Source organism: Erpetoichthys calabaricus, chromosome 6 (genome assembly GCF_900747795.2).
Source record: "Erpetoichthys calabaricus chromosome 6, fErpCal1.3, whole genome shotgun sequence".
Lineage (NCBI taxonomy): Eukaryota > Metazoa > Chordata > Cladistia > Polypteriformes > Polypteridae > Erpetoichthys > Erpetoichthys calabaricus.
This window is the reverse complement of record NC_041399.2, coordinates 48,657,440-48,684,878: the sequence shown is the minus strand read 5'-3', so window position 1 is coordinate 48,684,878 and position 27,439 is coordinate 48,657,440. Positions and strand designations below refer to the sequence as shown.

At 36.3% G+C, this 27,439-nt stretch overlaps 1 protein-coding gene across 2 annotated transcripts in view; it reads left to right on the top strand.

The window, feature by feature from the left end:
* The window catches only part of ca8 (carbonic anhydrase VIII), a 162,269-nt gene extending 157,003 nt beyond the window's left edge, over positions 1–5,266 (top strand). For both annotated transcript variants that reach the window (XM_051929385.1, XM_028803561.2), the window contains one exon: positions 4,648–5,266. The gene's annotated coding sequence lies outside the window, so the exon portion shown is untranslated. The remainder of the gene's footprint in view (positions 1–4,647) is intronic.
* Positions 5,267–27,439: the final 22,173 nt, after the last annotated feature.

The window sequence follows — 27,439 nt, the reverse complement described above, 5'->3', positions numbered from 1 at the left end:
AGATTATATTATTTTTAAGAACAGAATAAAATAACATAAATACAGTTTATTGAATTAGGTCAATTTAGAAATAGATACTGTAGATATCTGTAGATGCTGTTTTATGTTTTTCCAAAAACACAGACTTAACACAGAATATCTAATACCTTGCTTTTCAATATTCATCATTCAGCTAACAGAGTAGGAATTAATCCACCCAGCCGTGAATTTTCAGAAAATGATTAATAAAATTAACATGAATGAAAACATGCTAACAAAAGAATATAATTTGTTTTCCCTATGCAAAACTGTCAAACTGTACAGTACTGTTAAATAACTGACATAATATACTTTCATCTTGAAAAATTTGTTAACTTTAATCTTAAAATCAACTGTAGATGGCAGTATAGACAATCTTAAAAGCATTGATTACATTTGCATTTATCCACCTATCCATTACATGAAAGAATATTTTTAATCAGTCTGGAAAGAACAGCTTTGCCAGTGTTTAGTGTGAAAATCTGAATTCCCCAAATACTAACAGAATGGTAGTATCACAGGAAAAAGGCAAGTACAACACTATAAGAAATGGAATTATTACATCTTATTGACTGGCCTTGAAATAACAAAAACTAAAGGCAAATAAGAACAAGTGTTATTGTTGGAAGACTAAAATGGTACACAAAATAAAAAAAAAAAAACAGAAAAAACAAATTTGCTGTTGAGTTGCTGAGGAATTTTGGGAGTAATAGGATGACAAAACAAAGAAATGCCATGTGGTAGTATGAAAGCCTTAACAGCCCCTATTTCTAGCCAAGAGAAAATAATTGATTTTAAAGATTAGGTCATGCCACAGAGGTTTGCTTTGTTTACCTGTTTTTACATATGCAGTGCCTGCAAAACCAACTAGTTCTTAAGGAGCACAAATTAAATAAAACAATGCTGAGAAGACTAAACATTCCAAATGTACAAAAGTCCAAAAGTAAATAAACTGCAAAAGAAAAGAACATTAAAAAGTTTTTTTTTTAAGAAAAAGAAAAGCTGACAATCTGAACCATGTCCACAGTGTTATGAACCGGCAACTATATATTATTTTTTCTTTAGTGTAATAATTGTTTATTACTAGTGATTTTAATCTGTTCCAAGGTTTTGGAATGTGATGTTTCCAAATATGTCTTTTGCACACATGTTTACAACAATTTTTGAACAGATTGAATTAATCTTACTAACTACTCTTAATCATCTTGTTTTATATACAGTATTGTCTGTGTTGTCATTTTGAACGACATGGTTTGGAATGAGTTCTGGGGTTTCCAAGTGACAGCAATTGCTGGAAGATACTGTATGATGTCAGTATAGTTTCTGGTATAAATATGGTTACAGTCAGTATGTCAGTATGACCAGGTGGATAAAGCAAACTCTACCTCTGCCCTTATGGGTTGTTATCTTTCTAACAAGTAGGCCCATTCTCAGGACTTTCCTTTTGGTTTTCACCCTCCTTTTTGACTTTAACTTTCTTGTTTACTCACCCCTGACACGTCTTGTTACAATTTCATTTGTATCCCTGGTTTTGATGACTGCTTAGACCCGACTTCAACTCTCAGTCTTTCATTATTATCTCCAGGTGTTACCTTCCATTGCTCACAATAAACTCTGGGCAAATCTAACTTGCTTCATAATACACACAAAACTTAGAGGGTAAAATGGCTACTGTAATGATAGATGCTAAAACCAAACTCTTGTAACATGTTTAAAAGGTGTGTGAATTTTTTGTAAAATATTTTGCTTCTCACTGACATAATATATTAAATACTAGAGCCTACAGTTGTAATACATTTTTAAAATTATAATTAATTCAGGTGTTTAATTAACAAAACTGTAGATGACAATATAGCCAAGTATTGTATATAAACATTGGCTTTATGGAGGTTTCCAGTAAGTTTGAAAAATTAACAAGCTAATTAAAAAGGACAGACTCAGTTATAGGAAACACTCTGGAACTCCTGGTAGTAGAAGCAAAGGAGAGAATGAAAATAAAACTGAGTGCCATTATAAACAGTGCTGCACATCCTCCATCTGACACACTAATACTGAACTTTCAGCCAACAAATCATTCTGCAGATGTTTGTCAAGAAACACTACTGGGACTCCTTTATAACAACAGCAAATTACCTGCATAATGACTCACTATGACTGTGACAGCCCAGTCAGAAGTTTTCCTTCATTTTAAATTTCTTCTTTTTTTTGTTATTCAGTTTTGTGTTCAGACCATAGTGTGTGTAAATAAATGTATTTATTTATCTATGTATTTTTATCTTTTTAAACAGCTTCTGTAAATTGCCAAATTTACCAGAGGGGACAAACAAAGTTCTATCTATCTATCAGAGTTTTAATAGTTGTGTTAGTCTTGAATATTTAGATTGAGAATGTCAGTTCTTAGTCTTAACCACTGTTGCCTGAAACTCATTGAGCACGGCCATAATTATGGCTGCACAAAGTATATATCTTTTCTTTCAGTTAAGTGGTACCATTCATCTTCGTATTCTTCCACCTGCTCAGAAAAGTTCAAGGTCATAATTCTGGTTGGGCTGGGTGGACAACCGCAAACACCAAACAGAGTGCCAGTTCTCTCTTGTGTACAGTACATTCATGTACATGCACTCACTCATGCATACAACGTCAGTTTTGAGTTTTTAACACATCTTTTGGGGTGCTGGGGCACAACACTGAGAGTATATAACTTTTTATGAAACAGTAGCCTGGCTATGATTTGAAGCTATTAGCTAGCTGCACTAACCACTTCACCATCATGCCATCATAGTGTGTTAATACTTTTACCTAGTATAATTGTCTACATATTTTTACATTTGGAGTGCAGAACACCTAAGTGACATGAATTTGTTTACCTAAAATGTACAAAACCAGAATTGAAATGAAACCCTTGTGGTTTATAGTTCAGCATTACAGTCACTAGGCCTCGTTGCCTACATTTGCAGCATGTGTCTCTTTATCCATTAAGACAGCTGAATATGACCTTACTTAAAGTTTGGTTAGAATGTCAAAACAAACTAAAACAAATAAAGTCTTCTAACCTTAAAAACAAAATGTCTACAGTCAACCTGCCAGTTAATTCACATGCAGGAAGGGAGAAAATGGTGGAATTGGACAATAGATTCCTCCACAGTTTAAAAGAGCTGCTGATGGTCACATACAAGAATCATTGTGACTTGCCAGGGTCTCATCTATCCCAAGTAAGGGACACAGAATAAAAAGTTAAATTCATTAACAAGGATGCAATTTGGTATCATCACTTAACAGATTATGGAAAGCAGCACAACAGAAAACATCATTTGTCACTATAAGCAGATGAAGATAATTTGCAAATAATTTCAAATAAATTGCTATCTAGCTATGGAAATAAATAATGGCAATATAAAAATGGTAACATTCCCACAGTCACCCAAAAGTGACATTTGTTTTAAAATGTTACTTGAATTGAAGATCTGCCTTTTCCCCTCATTCAATGGTCAAGAGTCCTGTTGTCACTTCAAAAGCAAAGTATTATGGGATGCCTTTCCTGTTGATATACCCCGATTTTTCTGGAAGTAACTAATAATAATATTTTAGTAAAAAAAAATGTGTTTTGCACATTTTGAGCATACAACTGGATAACTGACAGATGGATTATGCAACACAAAGAACATCAGGGTTTTTTTTTCTTTTTTCCATGGACGTTTTTCACATTGTTTGCCATTGTACAGCATGGGTCACCTTTGGGTTCCATTATATGATAAACCTTTTTGTCACGTTCTTCATGAAAACATGAGATTAACATTTCTTCTCAGCCATCACTACAAACTACATGGAGCAAGTAACATAGCAAAAAAAAATAATTTTTGGGTAGAGTGTTGCTTTAAAGTATGATTTAGGAACATCTAAGCAGAGGTTTGGAGATGTCCATGTCTGAATTAAGCACACGTTAAGAAGGCTTCCAACTACTTCTACCCTGCTAAGGAGCCTTTTTAGTGCTCAAATTAATGCTATAGACACACATGTTGTGTTCATTCTTAACTACTGGAATACCATGGAGTGTTTACATTATGTGTTGAATTTGGAGAAGTAAAGCAATAATTAATGTACATAAATTAACGTGTTTCTCTCAGATAAACAAAACTGATGGCAAAGATATTGCAGAGGCTAAATAGCTGGTGGTTTACATTGTTTAAAATTTTCATCATTGAATGAGCATCGCTTTCAAATGAAGCCTTTGGGCTTTCTGCTCTCAGCCAATTTTCCAAGCAGGGAAAAGACAACATGTTTCAATTATGCTTTTTATTTTTGTTATGGTAAAACATTTGAAGGCATTGTGCAAGATCCGTACAGACTGATATTTTAAACAAACTGGTTATTTTTCGAATAAGAATTCACATTATGGAAATGGTATTAAATCCCTGGTTATATGAAAGAGAATATAGATAGTGGTTAGAAAGAATTTTTCAGTGAAACATAACCTCTTCCTTGCTAATGAGCTGAAAAATCAGCAAAAAAATAACAAAAAAATGGGACATTGACATAACTTTGTGTCTGTCAGCCTTGCTGATTATAAACAGGCAGCATTGCACTCCTAAAACTGACTTCAACTTCAATGTGTCTTTTATCTTGCCACAGGGAAGAAGACAATGGTTCCTCAGTGTACTGGATGCCTTCAAATTGGGTCTCTGCTTGGAGTACAAAACTTGCATTGTGTTTCTTACTCTAATTAATACAGCCCAAATGGAAAGCTGCAGGCAGAGGATGTGCTATACAGCCTGATGGAAGAAAGTTTGCAGAAGAAATATTCAGGTTGTAGATTTCATCACACACACCCTGGAAGTTTGTCTTCCAAAATGCAGCATTCATGTAGATGTAGATGGTATTTATTTTGCAAATAAGACATCACAGGAAAAATATGACTAGAAGTAATGTGAAAGCCTGTTAGTTGCACTGGTATTGTCAATGCATTTCTATATTATAAATTAAAACATAAGCTAACTGATGTGTTTTACTGACCTTCCAAAGGAATCAGACTATTTGTTTATTTCAAGATAAGAGCATGTGTCCTTCATTGTTTGCCATATCTGCCATAAATACTTCATCTTTTGTGACAGACAGGCAGCACATGTACTCAGATGTGTAAATAAGGTTTACTGTTGAAAATTATTTATTAAAACTTTGAAGTAATGAGTTTGTCTTAAAACTCTGTGCATAGTACGACAGCTGGTGATCTACCATTAAAATTTTAAATATCTGGAGTGTCAGTAGTATTTCTTTTTTCTCGTCCAGTTCAACCATTACTAATACAAGAGTAACTGGTTTATTCACACCCACAATTAAAGACATAACTTGCTAGCTAAGCTGGTTACTCAATAAAAGTTCCACTTTGTTCATATTTTAAAGGAGCAGCCAATAAGACATTTGTCAAGTAGCCATTGTTCTCTTTAATCTGGAAAAAAAAATCAGCATGGCTAATTTTCTGCCATCTCAGCATATAAAACAACTTTAACTTCTTGACTAATTTATTTTGTTTGTCTCATATTAATGATCACAGAACAGACCATTACAGCATACTCTCTTCAAGTGCCATGGTCAAAATAAATTGAAGTTAAATTCATTTAATGAACGAATAAAAAATGATTTGTTATGCAGGTGTGCTACAGTCATGTTACAATACTAACATAAACCGTGCAGCATTTACAATTAACACATTACATTTAACAATGGTAACCTACAATGTAGCACACAAGACTATAACCACGTTACATGAGCCAGTATTATTTAAAATACACTCCATGCTCCGTCAGCCCTTTTAAAGGAGAATATAGTTGATGGGATGGAGAGGTGAGTAGAATTGTGTCAAACCAGAGTGGCCGCTGCTCGTCAGAAACTACTAAACGTAACAGAAGTGGTTTTCAGTGATCTGTAAAGTTTTCTCAGCAGTGGTGACCAGCAGTGGTAACCTACCTGGGTAAGTGTGAAGTTTGGTTATACTGCCTGCTGGATTTTAGTTCCGGAATTGCATTTCCCTCAACTGACGAATTTCTCTTTTGAGTGAAAAACATGCTGCCAAAGCAAATTCTTAAAGGGGAAGTTAGGAAAATGGACCAAAACTGATTTAGAAGGATGAAACCTTTTAAGCTGAGAGATGAAAAAATATTTGTTTTGGAGTTTTTTTTTATGAGTGGAGTAATATTTTCATCCTAATGCAGATTATGACAAAGAGTAGTGCCCAAGAATATGAACAATTCAGTTGGGAGAAGAACGTGTGTCCTAAACTAGTTCAGCCATTTTCATATTGATCAATACCAGATTGTTGAGACATACTCTTGCAAATAACAGGATCAACCCTTTTTAAAAATGAAATTAAAAAAAAACTTTTGCCACTGTGTTATTATTTTTATTACTGACAGGAAGACAAATACGAAACATAAAAATATAGAATTCAGCTTGTAGTGTTAAGTCCTAACAGGCTCTACAACTCGTCTTCATTGGAAAGTTTTACAGTGTGACTCTGACAAGACTGCAAAAGCTTGATATACACCCGACTGTGCATAGTCAGATATAAACTTGTCTGTTTAATTAATTTCTAATTAGTAAGAATGCCACAATTCTGAAAAACACGGCAAATTGCCTAAGGAATTGAAAAGGAGCAAAATAAAATAAGTGCTCAAAAAACAGCCGCTGATGATCAGATCACGTTTCAATGTCAACTTGTGCAATATGTCAAAATAGCTGCCAAGATTATGTCATTATGCTCTGCAAGCCACATATACACTGCAAGCTTGCTGCAAAATGCGGCAATGCCCCTATAACAACATGATATGCTGTTCATATGGAATTCTGGGAAACAAAAGGACAAACTGGTGAGATAGGCAGGCTCTATTGTAGGTACGGAGCTGGACAGTTTGACATCCGTGGCAGAGCGACGGACACTGAGCAGGCTCCTATCAATTATGGAGAATCCACTGCATCCACTAAATAGTATCATCTCCAGACAGAGGAGCAGCTTCAGCGACAGACTGCTGTCACTGTCCTGCTCCACTGACAGACTGAGGAGATCGTTCCTCCCCCAAACTATGCGACTCTTCAATTCCACCCGGGGGGGTAAACATTAACATTATACAAAGTTACTGTCTGTTATACCTGCATTTTTATCACTCTTTAATTTAATATTGTTTATCAGTATGCTGCTGCTGGAGAATGTGAATTTTCCCTTGGGGATTAACAAAGTATCTATCTATCTATCTAAAGGGGGATCACCAATAGGAAAAGTAAAAGATTGTAAGTGACAAAAATGCATCAATCAGTAGTACAAAGGAAGGGAAATGGCTGACAAACCTGACACATTCAACTTAACGTAATGCAACATGGCACTGGCATGATTTGGTTTAAGCAACTTATTAAAAAATAAATATATTGCTACAGAACATGCTGCTCAGTCACAAAGTTTAAACAATAGTACAGGATAGACCAGAGCTTAACAGGTAATGTAAAAGCTCTGACGGTATCCTAAAATATGGAACTATTTTTGAAGAAATTATGGTTAACTAAATAATTACATAAACGGACATAAGCACCTGCCTCAAATTAAGTACCCCCTAAGAAGGAAAAAAAGATGAACATAAAAAATATGATAAAGAAGAGGAGACCATTCAGTCCATCTGGCTTGTTTCTTTAGCTTAAACCTAAGCTCCCCCAATATCTCATTCATCTATTTCATAAAGGTTTCTGCTTCAACTTCATGTCTTTGTAGTTTGTTCCAGATTCCCACAACTCTGTGTGTAAAGAAGTAATGTAAAGTAGAAGACATGAGCATATAAGAATGTATTTAAATTATTAGCAGTGTAAAAGTAAACACATAGATAAGAAAAAAGTTTGGGGATCTTCCCAGTATATTTTGTTCATATTAGTTGATATCACCATAGAGCAGTCTCAAAAGACTGAGTCCAGAATGGGACTGACTGGGGAAGGCAAGTAACTGGCTTTATAGGTGGTGGGAAGGAAGAGGAGGGTCCAACAGGGCAGGGAAGTGAGGTCAGCAGAAGGGCGTGGTCTAGAGAGGGAAGTGTAAGCTGGGTAGGTTTTAGCTGGTCTTTCCTTTTGGGGTTCTGCACTTCGTCAACCCCTGACCTGGCATTTTACCTTTAGTTAAGCCCACAGACTGCCTCCCATGTGGATGTGTTTGACAGCAGTCATATCTTTTATTCTTTGGCCTTTTTTGGTTTTTTTCTTGCCTTATCTTTACTATTTAATTATTGCTTTATCTTTTTTGATAACTGGGCTGATTCAGGTTAAGTTGCTTAATGGTTCTAAATCTGATCTTGATCTGTGCTTTTCTCAGGTAGGCCTTAGCTTTGGCAATTACAGGTCAGTTACTTAGGAGGCAGGGTGTACCCATTTGTAAGGGGCAGGGGTGGGCAGATTCAGTCCTGGAGGGCCGCAGTGGCTGCAGGTTTTTGTTCCAACCCAATTGCTTAATAAGAAGCACTTATTGCTCTAGAAACACTTCTGCTTCATTTTAGTTATCTCCCTCGTTAAGATTATGAACCCTTATTGCTTATTTAAGTCTTAAACAGCTGCGTTCTTGGTTTTTAATTGCTCCTTATTAGCAATAAGATGCAAATGACAAAAGAAACCAGCAGTTATCCATTTTGCTTGTTACCCTTTACACCTGTATGTATTTATCGTGCACTATTTGGTTTAATTAAATACTTGGAAGGAAAGAGAAGAGAAAAAAGTGAAGGATTGAGAATTATCCATCTATTTTACACTTCAAAGTATTTGGATGATATCCTTAGAATGGAAAAAAAATCTAGAATATGAGAATGACTTGACATAGCAGAGTTAAAGCACTAACAAGCCATGAAATGTAATTATTGGCAAGGATTGTTTTCTAATTAAGCAACTGGGTTAGAGCAAAAACCCACAGCCACTGCGGCCCTCCAGGAATGAATTTGCCCACCCCTGGTATAGGGGATACTTGAACCTTTTTAGCTAACAGATCTCAGGTAACAGACCTTAAGCCTGAAAGTCTTGTCAAGTTGAAAAGGAGTCCAGTGTATTCTAGGAAAGCTAATGGCAAAGCAGGATTCAGAGTATGTTGCATAGTCAGAAAATGCAGTTTTTGACTTCCATGGGAAAATAACCTTGAGGTTGTGGTAAGCTTTCAATAACATTTTCTGTGTTTTGAGTAACTGAAAAATGTAATTGCACTCTGCTGATGGAGATGAAAGATAGATAGATACTTTATTAATCCCAAGGGGAAATTCACATACTCCAGCAGCAGCAGCATACTGATAAAGAAAATATTAAATTAAAGAGTGATAACAATGCAGGTATACAGATAGACAATAACTTTGTATAATTTTAATGTTTACAAGTAAGTAAGTAAGTAAGCCAAGTGTTTTTATGTGCGCAAAAAAAAAAAAAGAGTGGAAAAGAAGCTGAAATTTTTTCAAAAAGAGTTTTCAGTTGCATTTTTTCTGACACTGTTGAAAACAGCTTTGCTCGGTTGTGGAAATGGACACTTGCAAGGAGCCTTTCTCTCTATCTCTGCTGGTTTGTGAAAACTGAAATGAGCACTTAAATAAACCTCTCTGTCTCCACTGCTGGACACATGTAATAGGGATATATCTCTGGAAAAAAAATCTTTTTCTCTCCTTTTTTCAATTAAGAATATACTGTATATAGATTGTGGGTCAGGGCTGTGTGGTAGGAGATCGCACAGGAAGTGATGTGAATGAAAACCTCTGCTCTAGAAAGTGAAAAATGTTCAAAATTGCTTTTCTTTAGGTTGTTCTTGCTGAACAATGCCTACCATTTTTAAATTGTCATTTGAAGAATATACTGTATATAGAATATGTAACTAAGAAAAGAAGCTACCTGGGAATAGTCATCAAGGGTTGAATGAAGGCTTGACACACACAAGTTGTGTTATTCTTTGCTTTGCTTATACTGTATTTGCTACTAATAAATGAATATTATTTTTAAATGAAAGCTTAAAGCCAAGTGTCTCTGTCTGATTGCTATAGCATATCCAAGAAGACACATTATCCATTCCTTGTCTAGCCGCATTGGGCATTGGGTTTTGGTCTTCGTCCTGTTTTACTCAGTGCAGATCCTAAAGTTTGTCTGAGGTGACAAGCCTTGACACAAAAAGAGTTTTGGGGCAACCTCCCGTATAGTTGGAAATGGCTGCAAAATTGAAGAACAAGGTTGCAAAATAGTGGTCTTTACAGACAAGAGTCCAAAACAGAACTGAGGTTTGCTACAGATACGGTGCGGTTTAAAGGCATAAGGAGGAAGTGGCGTCTTCAGGGGTGGAACCGGAAATGACCTTAAAGGGCCCAGGCGGAATTTCACCATTTTTGGTCTGCAGGGAAAAAAGAGAAAGGTCAGTGCACTCTGCCTCCCCCTGGTCCAACCAGGAATTACCTTCTTTCAAACCCTTTAGCTGCCTTCCATGTGAATGTGTGTGACACTCTTTAATAAATTAAGGCTACCTACCAAACAAAATGGGACAGGGAAAAACAAAGAAAATAGACGATGAAAAGCACAAAGAGGCGCAGAATGTTAAACCTGGTGACTCACTTGACTAATATAATAATACATACTGCTCTGCACACATCTGAAAGGTAAAAGGAATATAAGCATGAGATTTAGTATTTCTGTTCCTCGTGTTATTTTTAAACACAAATTTAATACACACATCATTTTTTTACCCTGCAAAATTTAAAAAGGTACTTCAGGGTGCCTGTCATGTTTCACTAACATGAAAAAAGTGTAGTAAAGTACATCTATGGACTGAACTTCTCCAGCTAGGCCTCCAGGAGGGACAATGAATTTTAATTCTCCAATAATACTTCTTTTAATTATAAATGATATAAAAGCTGAAGCCCCACTACTATACATACACATACTGTATATACAGTGGATTCAGAAAGTATATAGATCTCTTCACTTTTTTCACATTTTGCTATGTTGTAGCCTTGTGCTAAAATCATTGAAATTCAACAATCAATACACCAAAATGACAAGGTGAAAAACAGGATTGTAAATATTTTTGCATATGTATTAAATAATTAAAAAATAAAAAGTGAGATATCACATTGACACAAGATTTCAGACCCTTTACTATGAAACACAGATGCATCCCACTCTCTTGATCACCACTGAGATGTTTCACTTTGTTTGGAGTCCACCTGTGGTCAATTAAATTGACTGGACCCGGTTAGGAAAAGCACACACCTGTCCATGTAAGGTCCCACAGCTGACAATCCATTTCAGAACGAGAAACAAGCCATGTGGGTAAAGGAACTGAGACATAACTGTGTTGAGGCGCAAAGCAAACATAACACAGGAGTGGCTTAGGGACAACTCTGGGAATGTCCTCAAGGTGCCAACAAGCATTCAACTGATTTCTTCTGGAGAGATCTGAAAAAAGCTCTCTAGCAACGTCTCCATCCAACATGTCACAGCTTGAGAGGATCTACAGAGAAGAATGGCAGAAAATCATAAATCCAGATGTGTGCAGCTGGTCGCATCATATCTAAGAAGACTCCAGCCTTGAATCGACGCTAAAAGTGCTTCAACTAAGTACTAGGTCTGAATACTTGTGTCAATGGGACATTTCATTTTTTTGTTTATAATAAATATAAATATATATATAAATATTAAATACAAATTTCTATAATCCTGTTTTGTCAATCTGGGGTATGGAGTGTTGCTTGATGTGGGGGATAATGAATTTAAATGATAATAATACAAAGCTGCAACATATGTATCAAAATGTGAAAAAAGTGAACAGGTCTGAATGCTTTCTGAATCCATGGTTTGCAAAGGACTTCGAATGCACTTTTTATACCATTTATTTGGTGGTGTCACATAACTTGAAGTACTGCTATATTTAAGAGCAAGGAAGAATCTGTATTTTTTTGCTTGTGAGGCCTCACATGTTCTACAAGATTTGCTTTATATTTAAGCATACGGCAACATTACTCTTCCATGCCAGACATTCCCTTGTGTGCCCAGTTTGCACAAATAAAAAATAAATAAGCTAGATTTTGAAGTTACCTAAAGAAATCAGTAAACAGCTCATTGAACATACACATTGGAGGACATGGTAGTGTTTCAGTGGATCAAAGAGCCCAGCTAAAGAGGAAGGACTCCACCATAAAGGCCAGCTCCTGGGATTTTCTGGCAGTATTTATTTGAGGTTATATACTGGGTGAACCTACAGCAGGCATACCACACATTCTATGCTTTAAGCTTGTAATGAGTGGTGCAGTTGTTCAGCTGTCCTGTTCTAATTCTGGTCCTGTCCGATGTGCCCTTTGGTTTTATGCTCTGGAATGATTTAGAACCTTATAAAGCTTCCAAATGCATGAGCAGGCTCACCAAAGTTCTGAAGTTAGATTCTGGAATTTGTCTCCAATAAAATATTTTTTTTCATTTCCGTTGCCCGGGTTCAGAAATTTGGTGGTCAAGCTTTTGAATATGACCTTTCAACTCAGCTCTCAGGTGTGATTAACTAGTTTGGTCTAGCACAATGTTCAAGTTTGTTGTCTTAAATGTTTTGCTAAATCACAACATTGAAGAAATATGTTGAGATTTGTAGTGTAGAACCCATCTCCAAAACTCTAAGGGCAAAGCCTTAAAATTGGTTTTCCTAGATTCTGTACTGTAACACTCAGTATCTGTTTGAGTGGTTGTATTGATCAGAATAGCCTTAGAGTGCCTGTGTTTGGAGTCCACCTATGGTCAATTAAATTGACTGGAGTTGGTTAGGAAAGGTACACACATGTCCATGTAAGGTCCTGCAGCTGACAATGCGTTTCAGGGCAAAAAACAAGCTATAAGAGTAAAGGAACTGACACAAGACTGTGGTGAGGCACAAAGCAAAAATAACACAGGAGTGGCTTAGGGACAACTCTGGGAATGGACTTTTCAACTCAGCTCTCAGGTATGATAACCAGTTTGGTTTAGCACAGTGTTCAAGTTTGTTGTCTTAGAAGTTTTGCTAAATCTCAATATGTAGAGAAACTGCATGTAGTTGTTTGGGTGTATGGAACATCAGAATATTACAAAAATTTCAACAAGAACAGCTTGTCAATCCTATCCCACTATTTTCACCACAATAACGCCAAGCTTTGAAGGCCCCTAAAGTCCTATTCTCTACCACAGAACTTGATAATTTATTGTATCTATGGTTCTCTGCGTGAAGAAAAACGTCCTTACAACATATCCAGGTTTTTCATTATATTCTTGTCCAGAGTGTGTATGTACAATGGTAAATCAAAGCATAAAGGCAATTTGAAAATCACTCGGTAACCACAACAGATAGAAAGCTGACACAATACAACATGCTTGCGATGGTTTATGGGCACTTTGAACAGTCACAGCACATCACTCTGCTGTTAGTATAGTTGAAGCCAAGATCAAATGAACATGGACTCTCTACTGCGGGATTGTACCATTGTTGAACAACACACCATATTGTGATTTGTTTGTGTTGGGGTAGTGAAACCTGCTGAAATTCACAGCAGGAGGTGTTAGTGCTCATTTTGCTGCTAGTAAGGCCAGTATCAACAATGGCTGTCAAAGTCAGCAAGTCCTTGCGGGCTCCACAGAGTTCTGCCATTTAGCTTTTGTAGGGCAGTGATCAGGGTTAATTAGGAATTTTTGCCCCTCATTCTGTTTCCTGCAGACACCTTCCTGTTATAATAATAATAATAACTCATTACATTTATATAGCACTTTTCTCAGTACTCAAAGCGCTATCCACATAGGGAGGAACCGGGAAGCGAACCCACAATCTTCCACAGTCTCCTTACTGCAAATTGCAAGAAACAAACTTAGGGTCTCAGTGGCATGCTTTGTAGAAATTATTTTGTATGTAATTTTCATTTTTTTAATGTGCTTATTGTTTTTTAACATTTGAATTCAATAAAATTTTGAGTAATATTAATGATGTTTATACTGGGAATTAGTCAGATCTAATGATAAAGAAATAGTGGCACAAGTGGTCACTGTTAAGGATGTTTTGTACAGTTTCTTCAAATTATTTCTGAAGTATTTGTATCTCAGCAATGGAAGAAAATCATTCTATACAACCCATCACCATCTAGTAAATGTTGATGCTTTAATTTTGAAGTGCACCATTGATATTGCAGATAAAAAGAAAAATCCCAAAATGAAACTTAAAATAGCTATTTTCTGAGTCCTTACTAATGTCCAGGGGCCTCATGTATAAATGGTGCGTACGCATGAAAATGTTGCGTACTCCCATTTCCATGCTCAAATCGCGATGTATAAAACCTAAACTTGGCATAAAGCCATGCACATTTTCACGCCAGCTAAATGCTTGGTGTACACAAGTTTTCCACTTGGTTTTACAAACTTGCGGCACCCAGAGTCAAAGCAGTGCTTTTGTTCCAGTGTAGTTTCACTTTTTTTTTAGATCCACATCCCTGACTCGACTTTAGAAAATACACTGAAATTAACCACATATTGTTTATTAGTTTAAGGCATCAGATTGTAATTAACCTGTAATAATATAATGGTCCATGGAATGGCCAAACTATTCCAAATACCATAGCTGCTTTAGCATTGTTCCTCTCAATGCACCACTCAGAGTATTTATCCCACTGTATCTGAGTGTAGAATCACAGCTCTACAGCAGCTGATCGGAAAGAGAATTATCGGTATGCAGCATCAAGCACATGCTGCCTCAGCCATGTGCACTATTTGAACTGCTCTCATACGACAAATGCTTCAGAGACTTTCCTGTACGGACCTCACGCTTCAGAAACAGTTTCATTCCAAGAACTAAAAACTACCTCAATCAGTCCATCAAATGCTCCTTGTAGAACGGTTTGAATTTATTAGTTCAATTACCTCACTGTAAACTTGCGATACAGTTATAATATTGCACAACCTGCACCACTTTATAAAGCACGTATTTACATATGATGACAATATCATTTTTAAGATGAAATGTAGCAAAATATGTTTATTACATTATACAGATAAAATGCTAACATCATTTAAATAATCTATATTGTTAAAAATTAAACATGTGAGGACACGGTGTCGCAGTGCTAGCTAGTTCAAGGATTGTTCCTGCCTCGCGCTGTATTCTTGCTGGGGCTGGCGCGACACTGGATGGATGGATAGATGGATAGAATAATTAAACATGTACTACGAAGATATTTCAATGTTTCTTAAAAGTTTTGAAGAATCTGTGTTCTAAGCTTACAGATGGCTATAACATCTATTACAGAGCTGATTGTGTGGCGATTGGTTACTTGGAGTAAGAAAAGGAAGGACAGTAATTGGAGGTTAGTATGTTTGAAAGAGACAGTACTGCTGCAATAAATTAAATTCATTGATTTAACATGCTACTTTAGTTACGATGGTATTTGAGAAACTAGTAAATTAAACGATTTTAAGATGAAGTTATAAAATAAACTATGTGATTAAAGTTGACATTTTGAGCTGCTTTCTCACTGTGTCCTATTTTTTTTTTTCTCTGTACCCTAATAAGCTTTCATATGACACTCAGACAGTGGGCTACGACTTGCGTTTTCACGGCAACTTTGATATCTGAGAACTTCTTTTTTATTTTGGGCACTGTGTGAACTTGAGCTTTCGAGTTTCTCCAACAATCTATGTCACTCGATCAACTTCTTTTTGTTGTTTATATCACTGTTTAAACCAACAAATAGTACTTTTTCCTTCCCTCCACTTGGTATTTGCTGAAATTCTGTTTTCCTATTGCCATTGCCTTTTCACAGAACACTGAGCTTAAGGGCTATTTATATTGATTTGCATATTCAAAGAGGCATAATTCTGGGAGGAGTTGGGGTGGGGCAGCAGCCGCACGCATGAGCGTTACGTTTCACACTGACTGGTATTTATGGAGTGGAAGAACGTGGAAGTTGGTGTTCGCACAGATTTATGCATCTGGATTTTTTTGTGCATACGCACATTTCCGCTTTTGTCCATACGCCATGTTTTAATGTGAATTCTACGCACTGTGTTATGCATGAGACCCCAAATCTCTACCCATGATCTGCTGACACAGATTTTTCCTCAAGTAGAAGATTTCGATTTTTTACTGAACTGATTAAATCCCACCTCTACCACCTCAGTCTCAGTTATTCTTTCAACCATCAATGAAATATTTATTCCTCTTTTCTGGCACTAAAATCTATGGAGCACATTGGTGTACACTTTTAGCAACTTACTGTTTTGCTGGGATTGGGGGATCTGAAGGCCCCTGCTAAACTATCAAGGACAGTAGAAAAACAGCAGTCTTTTAGAATTCGATTACCAACACATACAATTAAAATTAAACACAAAACAATCTTGCAACTTTTTTTCATGATGCTAATTGAAATATTAAGAATTTAAAGTAGTGGGACAGAATTAATTATAAACTAACCTTTATTAAGTTGTTGAAAAAAAAGATGTTTCATATTTATTTATTTTCGACTATTTATTTACTAATATCCAAATGTCTAATTACCTATGCTTTAATCACTTTTTTGTTACATCACTTCTCTAGTTAAATGTTACAGCTGGATTTAAAAATGTATTCTTTTTATTAAACACTAGAAATTCCTCAACGCGCATACACATGCTACATGGTGTGTCCTTCAGATTCTCATTGCAATGTAGGCCAAGGTCTAATTTGTTTTAATGGCTTTTTCTAAACATCCATCATACTTGTGTGGCTTTCTCCAAACTGTCACATTTGGTTGAACTTTTTTTTTCCTTTATTTGAAAACAAAATATGAGAACAGAATACAACTCAATCAAATACCGTATTTTTCGCTCCATAAGATGCACTTTTTTTCCCCAAAAGAAGGGTGGAAATGTCTGTGCGTCTTATGGACCGAATATTGCGTCACAGACCGTGATGTGTATTACCTGACAAAAGTCAACATCCAGGGGTAGAGGGTGACAATCTGCTGTTAATGGCGCCAAAACTCACCGTTACGTTACAGGCATTTCCTCTCTGCTTGGAGGAATGTTGGACTCATTAACTCGGCATCTAATCCTTGCATGTGTTTGAGTTACAAAATGTAAACAAAGGCAAGATGGCATCGACATCTCACGAGGGAGCGAAGGAAGTTCAGAAAACAAAATACTCAGCAGACAATGTTTTACGCATTATCGCTGAGTCGGGCTCTGATTTTTCAGAATCTGATTTTGTTGAGAGTGATCAGGAGATCGAGCAAGAGAGTGAGGAACTGGCATCAGCTGATTGGACACCAGCCGATGCCGCCCCAGCTGAGCACATTCGCACAGCCAATGCACCTACGGCAAGGTTCGTGTGGGAGGAATACCCAGACATTGATCTGTGGGAGCCAAACTGGCTACCGGATTTTATAAGACAGCATGGCTTGCTGTTGGACATGACAGATTACCAGCCGCTGGACTGCTTCAGGCTGTTCTTTCCTGAGGCTGCCTTTCAGCTACGGTCAGACGAGACAAACAGGTATGCAGAGCAATTTTTTGCATCGTGGTCTGTGCTTGCACCGCATTCTTGTTTTTCAAAGTGGAAAACCACAACAAAAGACAAGATGAAGGGCTTTGTGGCATTACAAATAGAGATGGGACTAGACTGGTAATATAACTTCTTGGAGCATTGGTCCAAAAGTGCTTTGTCTCCTGGTGGCTTTGGACGGGTTATGCCGTGTGATGATAGGTACGTGCTCCTGCAAAGTGATTGTAAGCAACTGAGCTTCATAAATTCTGACACTAGCGATGAGGAGTTCTTGGGGTTTCCAGAAAACTAGAAGAGTGATTGAACCTTAAAGTCTCCCTTCATTTTTTAATGACAGTGATGAAGGTTCTTAATACTGCTGTTTACTTTACATGGTTGAAATATTATTCTGCTATATTTTATTAAACATATTATGGTCAGGTGAGTCTTAAGGAGCGAAAAATACAGTAAATAAGATAAACTTAGGAAATACATGGAAACTATACTTTAAAAAATGAATCAAAAAAAAAAAAAGAATGGAGCATTCACACCCCAGTGTGAATACTGAGACCAACAAAAAGAGCAACCCATCTAAAATTGCTCTTTATATATGATAAAACAGCAAGTAGAGTTAGAAAAGTAAGAACAGGTCTGACTTGCTTATTTTAGCATCATATTAATAAGTTCTTATAAAGTTTTGAAGAAATTTTGAACAGATCATCTTAAAGAGAATTCAAGTTTTTCAGTTTGTGAGGATGACTGAACTTTGGTATAAGCATTTTGCTCTTAACATTCAGTAGTTAAATGCAAGTTAAGGAAGAACATCACTATAATAAGTTTTGACAAAAAGTATGTTATTTTATTCCTTCATTATAATATGGTTTTGCTAAAAGTGAAAGCATTTCATAAAACGATTGTTTTTTTCAATGTCTACATTAGAATACAAAGGTGAAGAGGTGAGTCTTAACTTGAAAGCTAAAATTAATATCCCCTTGGGTTACTCCTGACATCTCTTTTTACTCAGCCCTTAAAAGGCCTCTCAACATAAAAATTACTTCTGCTGACTTTCTCCACATGGGGGAAATCACATCTGACAAAATATTGGTTGTCTAGAAAAAAAAAAACCTTTAAAATATTACATATGAATTTTCCATTTATACCCATATGTTCTGGTATAAGAACTTATGTTAATCTAAACTGAGGAGCACAGATGATGATTTATCTTTGGGGGAATCAAGTTATTTCCTGCATAATTATTATATACATTCTCATGGCCACTTTATCCAATTGAGGGTCATGGGGGCCCAGATCCTATCCCAACAACAATTGATACACAGTGAGAAACAGCACTGGACAGAAAATGAAAATGTGCCAGTCCACCCAGACAACAGCTGTAGTGATTGACATTTCGAATCACTTCACTAATTTGATCATTTCAAACAATCCAATTAAGGATGATTCTTTATGTCTTTTGGGAAGAAGGCTCCCCTTGAATAAATCGAAAATTAACATTTATTTATTTAACTAGCAAAATACCCGCGCTTCGCAGCGGAGAAGTAGTGTGTTAAAGAGGCTATGTAAACATATATATACATATACATATATATATACATATCTACATATACACATATCTACATATACATATATATACATACATATACACATCCACATATACATATATACATATACAAATTTACACATCTACCTATATATACATACATATGTACATATATACATATAAATATATACATATCTACATATATATACACATATATATACATATGCACATATATATATATATATATATATATATATATATATAAATATAGACATATATACATACATACATACATTCACATATATATATATATAGCAAAATACCCGCGCTTCGCAGCGGAGAAGTAGTGTGTTAAAGAGGTTATGTAAACATATATATACATACTGTATACATATATACATATATACACATATCTACATATACATATATATACATATCAACATATATATACAAATACATATACACACACATATACATCCATCCATCCATCCATCCTCTTCATATATACATATATACATACATACATAGTGCGTTGTAACACGGGCTGTGACTGTTACATGGGAGGGAGACGACAAATCACAGCTTCCCGCTTTCTAATCGGGCCTGTGATTGGTGCTTTGACTGATGCCTAGATCCCACAGTATGTCCCCTTAGGAGAGGCGTTAGGCAAGTGTAATTGAATAGCGGTGCTGCAAGTTTAGCTTTACACCTGTTTTTAAGGCTTATTGACTGAAAGGGGCTTTCATGAAAAAACGTAGGGTTTTGCTACAGGATACACCCTCCACAAGTTAAGGAAGTAAAAATAAAGGTACATATTTCTGTTTTATTTAAACCTTTTAAATTTGTATGCGGGCGGCATGGTGGCGCAGTGAAAGGTGCCAGGTAGGAGACCCGGGTTCGCTTCCCTGTGTGGAGTTTGAATGTTCTCCCCGTGTCTGTCTGGGTTTCCTCCGGGTACTCCGGTTTCCTCCCACAGTCCAAAGACATGCAGGTTAGGTGCATTGGCGATTCTAAATTGTCCCTAGTGTGTGGGTGTGTGTGGGTGTGTGCGCCCTGCGGTGGGCTGGCACCTTGCCCGGGGTTTGTTTCCTGCCTTGTGCCCTGTGTTGGCAGGGATTGGCTCCTGTATTTAGGATATAGCGGATTGGATAATGGATGGATGGACATTTGTATGCATAGCCCCATTTGCCTGTTTTCGTTTTTTTTCTTTCTTCAGTAATATTTCAGCAAACCAGGAGCTTGTCAGTTCAAATCCTGGTACTGACACCACTGTGTGACCCTGAGGAAGTCACTTCACCTGCCTGTGCTGCAAAAAACAAAAGTAATGTAACAAATTGTACCTCAGATGTTGCAAGTTGCTGGAATAAAGGCATAAGTCAAACAGATAAATATGTATTATACACATAGGAACTATTCATTTATTTTCAGTTAAGTCATCTGCAGCAAACCTTTATAAATGAGGGTTTCTCCTTTTTAGATAGTGCAAACTGTTTCTTCTTCATTGAGGTTTTCTCTTGGAGAGCTTTTTTCATTTCATTGAAAAAGAAAGCACCAGCTGCCAAAATATGTAGCTTTCTTATTAATTTTTCAACATTGTGTAAAATAACTTTATAAAGTAACATAAAAGGTTTAAATACTAGTTATCCTTTTACACTAAAATATTACTAAAGAGATACAAAAAAAGTAAAACAGCCAAATGGGGCTATGCATACATAAATAAAACAGAAATATATACTTTTATTTTTACTTCCTTAACTTGTGGAGGGTGTATCATGTAGCAAAGCCCTAACTTTTTTCGTGAAAGCCCATTTCAGTCAATAAGTCTTAAAAAGAGGTGTAAAGATATTGACAATAAGCTACGCAAACCCAGCAAGACATGGAATCGTTTAAATCAAGTATCATTACATTTTCCTTTCTTAAAGAGAAGTAAGGCAGTACTTATAAGCTTACATATATATATATAGACATATACATATATATATCTATATCTATATATGTATATCTATATCTCTATATACATCTATATATATATATATCTATCTAGATCTATATATATATATATATAAATCCCCACGAAGTACTGCTTTTAAATTTTTATTAAGAAGAAAACCTTTTTAAATTGAGGGAAAATATACCAATAACAATTTGTTAAGGATCTGGTTTTTTGTGAAGCAGCCTTAACACAGCTTTTCCGCTGTTTTATAAATGGACGCCATATAAGGTCTTCCTTTTTTCTTGCTTCGCCAAGGAAGGAGCCTTTTTATTAAATCCAAGGGTTCTTCGCTTTTTTTTTTCTTCTTTTTTTACGATTGTTATAGTTCTGTTTGTATACCACGTTGTCAGTTCAGCACTCCGGTTGTAATATGACCAAGCTGTGCAAGCTTACTGTTAAGAATGCAACGTATAGTTATACAGGAGAAAAGCAATCTTGCCTCAAATCAATGGCAACCTTTTGTAGGTCTATGAACTTAATTTAAACTTTAGGTTTACACGGTGCTTTCTTTCCGGAGTACTTGCACTCATGCATATGTCTGTATGCGTCAGTCATTCAAATCCATGCGCTTCGCACCGGCGAAGTACTGCTTTTAAATTTTTATTAAGAAGAAAAGAAAACCTTTTTAAATTGAGGGAAAATATACCAATAACAATTGGTTAAGGATCTGTTTTTTTGTGAAGCTGCCTTCACTCGAGTGATCACTTCGAGCTGACTTGCTGGCTAACCATAAGCGTTACCTGGCAGGTAACCACCCATACAATCAGATTGTGAATCAGACTACGAATGCCGTGAATGTAATTACCCCGGTCTACATGCTGTCAAATAAACGAACCACTGTGGCGCAATTTTAGGGGCTTCGCCTCTAGCGCTGACGTCCGAGGTTCGATTCCCGTAAGGGAGTGAAGTGAGTGGCTGGTTACCTACCAGGTAACGCTTATGGTTGGCCAGCAAGTCAGCTAACATCAGCCACGGTGCCTTCATTTGTGAGAAGCAGATCATAGAATGGTTGAAAATAGTTTACTGTCAAATAATGCAGAGTACGCGACACGTGTTTCCCCCTTATTCTTGGCTCATCAGGCGTACACACTCACTGCACTCGCTTACGGTAATCGAACCTCGGACGTCAGCACTAGAGGGGCTTCGCAGCGGTGAAGTATTGCTTTTAAATTTTAATTAAGAAGAAAAGAAAACCTTTTTAAATTAAGTCTTAAAAAGAGGTGTAAAGATATTGACAATAAGCTAGGCAAACCCACCAAGACATGCAATCGTTTAAATCAAGGCGCGAGTCGAAAAACACCATCCCATAATATTAGTTAACAATTAACACATTTCTATATGTATTGTAAGCATACAATACAACTGATAATATGTTGCGCTTATCTGGTGTACCAACATTTTTGCGCGTTTAACGGCTAAAATCTAACGTGGTTTGTGCCCTTCAGAATGAAAACAGTTTGCATTTACCTTTTTAATAAAAGGCGAGCTTTTAAGCCTGAGAAATCACCCCGTAAATGCACACGTTTAATTGCACATGTGTTAATATGTATGCTTACACAGTATTAAAAGACACTCAACAATTAACATCATTTACCTTTGTTCCTGCGTTTGACTTGTGCTGTAAATCTCTTCCTTGTTTTCAGTTCACGTGATTACGTAGGAGGCGTGATGATGCGATACGTGACTCCGCCTCCTCCATTAGAGTATATGGACAAAAAAACAGGTTCCAGTTATGACCATTACACGTGGAATTTCAAAATGAAATCTGCCTAACTTTTGTAAGTAAGCTGTAAGGAATGAGCCTGCCAAATTTCAGCCTTCTACCTACATGGGAAGTTGGAGAATTAGTGAGTGAGTGAGTGAGTGAGTGAGTGAGTGAGTCAGTCAGTCAGTCAGTCAGTCAGTCAGTCAGTCAGTCAGTCAGTGAGGGCTTTGCCTTTTATTAGTATAGATTATAATGTATGATTTGCATTTATTTTTTATATTAAATATGCTGGTAATTCATATCATATTAAATTAACATCTTAAAATCACAAAGCATAACAATATAGAAGAAATGTATAATTACAGTAAGACACTAAATTACAGAATCATAGTGAATAAGAATTGTGCAACTCACTCTTGGGTAACAATTCAGTAATTCACAAATCAAATGAACGAGAATCATGTGACTCGTTCCCAGGTAATCATTTAGTTAGAAAATCAAATGAACAAGAATCATGTAACTCATTCTTGGGTAATGATTCTCAGGTAGGGATTCATTTCATGAATTAAATCAATAAGAATAGTGTGATTCATATGCAAATCAAATAAACAAGAATCATGTGACTCATTCACTGGCAATGATTCAGTTTGAACTTGAATTTGTAAATGATACATGCTTAATGCATTCAATGAGCTGTAAATAGCGTATACTAAAATAAAGTTCAAAACAAAGCAATTCTTAGAATTTAGAATATTTTTTACAAGGTTTAGTTTAGTAGTACTAATTTATTGGCTGTACACAACGACAATGTTTTAGTTTAATATTATGTTTATATACTCTGTTCAAAGCAATTCAATCCTGAATTGTGCAAAAAAACAGTTAAAACATTTTAATATAAAGTACAAAGCAAACAGTTTAAATATTCTAATATAAATATGTTGTTATTGTATTGTACTGGTATGATAAATGAGAGCATGACCAATGACAGAGTTACCATTCACTGATGACATTCTAACTAAAATAAATAAGTGTAGTTAATGAGAATCTTGAATCAGATGTGCAGTACTTCCACATGTGCTTTAAATATCTAAAAGAAAAGGGCTGACTACATCATACAAGCGCTTTAAACAACTAAACAAAAGAGGCTGACGGCCTCACAGATGTGTTTTCAGCACACTTCTTAAGCTCTACACAGAATCGATCGATTTATGCTCATGAATCAATTATGACGATTCACAGAAAAGAGTCGTTAAAAAAAAAACCAAATCGTTCAAAATCATTCATTGCTTAACAACTGGCATGCACAATTTAAAGCTGGGAAACTCGGTCCTTGAGGTCCTTCAGGCATGTTGCTGACCACTGCACATAGCAAATTCTCTGAGTATTCCATTTTCCTGGGCCCAAGACACTGTGAGGCTACTGGAACACATGATGGTTTACTGTGCAAAACAAAACAAACAAAAAAAAATCAATAAAGAAGTAAAACTCCAAATTTTAATTTCTTTGTTCACTCATACTTCTATAATAATAATAATAATACATTTATATAGCACCTTTCCCATGCTCAAGGCACTTCACAGAGTTCAAATAATGATTTGAGCAAACAAAATACTGAGACATGGAAAAACCATTAATAAGAAGAATCATACTTTCTGCATGGATTTGTATCGTAAATAAGAGTTTGCATGACAAATTTTGTTTTCTGTCTATATTATTGTATTAGTCTAATTCCTTTCAATTCAATGAAGAGTAATTTAATAGTATTCTACATAAAACAAGTTTAGAGCATATAATGAAGTATAAAAATATTTTTTATAGCTTAGGGAAAATAGAATTTTTTGGGGGCCACTGCATCATTTCAGGGTGCTCTGCAGAAGCAAATCCCCCTTACTTCACCAGATTCTGTGGTATTTTATGACTGAGGGATTTCCATACATAAATACTGATTAATAAAGAAAATAAAGATACAAATTGACTTAATTTTCCACAGACATTAGAGAAAAATAAAACTGGCAAATGTATTTCTGAATTGCTAATAAATGTTCACTTTTTTATTATATTAAAAGAAGCTGTTTGCAAAAAAGAAAAAGAAAAGCATATTTGGATGAGTCGTGTAGAAATCTTATTTTATTTTCCCTTATATACATATAAATGAATAACCTTGTGTGACTTTAAAAAGACACTTATGCACATTATTTTTGCAGTTATTATCATTCTATTTAGCTGCCTCCTGTGGAAAAGATTTTATCTACCTCCCTGTTACTGTTATTCAGATAGAAAAAGAACATCTTATCTTTATAATTTAGCAGAGTATATTCACATTTGTATTCTTTATATTACATCCTGCTGAAAAAAATGATAACCTCTCAGAGATCAGCAGATGGTATCAATGCAGATTTAAAATGAAGTTTTGTGCCTTCTGGAAATAACATTCAAAAGACTAATTTTAAATCTTCTCTTGGCTGTGAAAAAGAAAATATAAGAATTTGAAATAAGAAAAAAGGAAAGTCATTAAACTCTGACAACTCACATCTAGCACCCAGACCGCAACTGCAGCTTCTAATTCCACATCTTGCATTTACAAATTTTATTCTGCAATTTATTTAATTTACACTTTATATTTTAAACGTAAAATGAGATTTTTTTTTGTACTAATTTTTATTTAAGTTGATGCTGTAGCTGATTTCATATTATTTGCTTGGGGTGATAGTTCCTTATGTTGAGTGTCAGTGCCATAGTTTATTTTTAATGAATGTCTGTCTGCTCAAAGGTTATCTCTGATTTCACAGTTTTTCCATAAATTAAATATCCTCTGTACATCCTCTCTTTCTGTGGAGAGCTCCTGAAAACCATTTTCTAATAAGGTTTATAGGGTCATTATTGTGACATACACACTGTGAAATCTTTCTAAAACCCAGTAAACTCTAGTCTGATTACTATAACTACTACTCTGTAAGTGTTCATTTAGATCAAAAAATCAGTTATATTTTGGTTCCTTGTATAATACCTGAATAAGTAGAAACACCTTATAAAGAAGTCAAATAATCTGTTAAAAATGAAAATACAGTAATCCCTCCTCCATCGCGGGGGTTGCGTTCCAGAGCCACCCGCGAAATAAGAAAATCCGCGAAGTAGAAACCATATGTTTATATGGTTATTTTTATATTGTCATGCTTGGGTCACAGATTTGCGCAGAAACATAGGAGGTTGTAGAGAGACAGGAACGTTATTCAAACACTGCAAACAAACATTTGTCTCTTTTTCAAAAGTTTAAACTGTGCTCCATGACAAGACAGAGATGACAGTTCCGTCTCACAATTAAAAGAATGCAAACATATCTTCCTCTTCAAAGGAGTGCGCGTCAGGAGCAGATAATGTCAGAGAGATAGAGAAAAGCAAACAAATCAATAGGGCTGTTTGGCTCTTAAGTATGCGAAGAACCCGTGGCACAAAGCTGTTGAAGGCGGCAGCTCACACCCCCTCCGTCAGAGGCAGAGAAAGAGAGAGAGAGAGAGAGAGAGAAAAACAAACAATCGAAAATCAATACGTGCCCTTCGTGCTTTTAAGTATGCGAAGCACCGTGCAGCATGTCGCTTCACGAAGCAGCTGCACAGAAGGTAGCAACGTAATCTTTCAGCATTTTTAGACGAGCGTCTGTATCGTCTAGGTGTGCGAACAGCCCCCCTGCTCAATCCCCCTACGTCAGGATCAGAGAAAGTCAGCGCGAGAGAGAGAGAGAAAAGTAAGTTAGGTAGCTTCTCAGCCATCTGCCAATAGCGTCCCTTGTATGAAATCAACTGGGCAAACCAACTGAGGAAGCATGTACAAGAAATTAAAAGACTCATTGTCCGCAGAAATCCGCGAACCAGCAAAAAATCCGCGATATATATTTAAATATGTCCATCCATCCATTTTCCAACCCGCTGAATCTGAACACAGGGTCACGGGGGTCTGCTGGAGCCAATCCCAGCCAACACAGGGCACAAGACAGGAACCAATCCCGGGCAGGGTGCCAACCCACCGCAGGACTATTTAAATATGTTTACATATAAAATCCACGATAGAGTGAAGCCGCGAAAGGTGAAGCGCGATACAGCGAGGAATTACTGTATTATCATTGAGCACTTGTGAAAGCTGCAAAAGCTTAGTCTATCTAATTATTCCGTTGTAAGAAGATGAAGATGAGAATTTTCAGACAGATGCAGTAGGTCAGAACCCCCTGAACTTCACCACACAATGTACTCAGGGATTTGTGAGAGTTCCGCAGCCAAATAAACTTTGGATATTGTGGCTGAGCGAGAAAATACAAGTCTGTTCAATAAATTTTGGGGCACAGACCCTTTCGTCCCCGTTTACTTCAAACAGAAAATCCAACAAAAAGTACAAGCACTTAGTGTTGTAGAGGCAGAGAAAACAAACAAAAAATTAAAGGTAGCCAAACGCGGGCTTTGAGGTTTGGTCCCCTCACGGAGGTCAGTTATGCAGGAGCTCTGTTCTGTGCTGTTCTCTGCTCACAAAGTGACGCCTTCTTCCGTCAACCCCATGATTTATAGGTGGGAGACCAGAAGGGGCAGAGTCAGGTGTACTCACTGAGCATCTACTCAGTGCTGTGGAGGGAGTAGGAGGGGACATGATTAGCAACAGCACCCCCTTGCATCCTGGGGTGGTATTGCATAC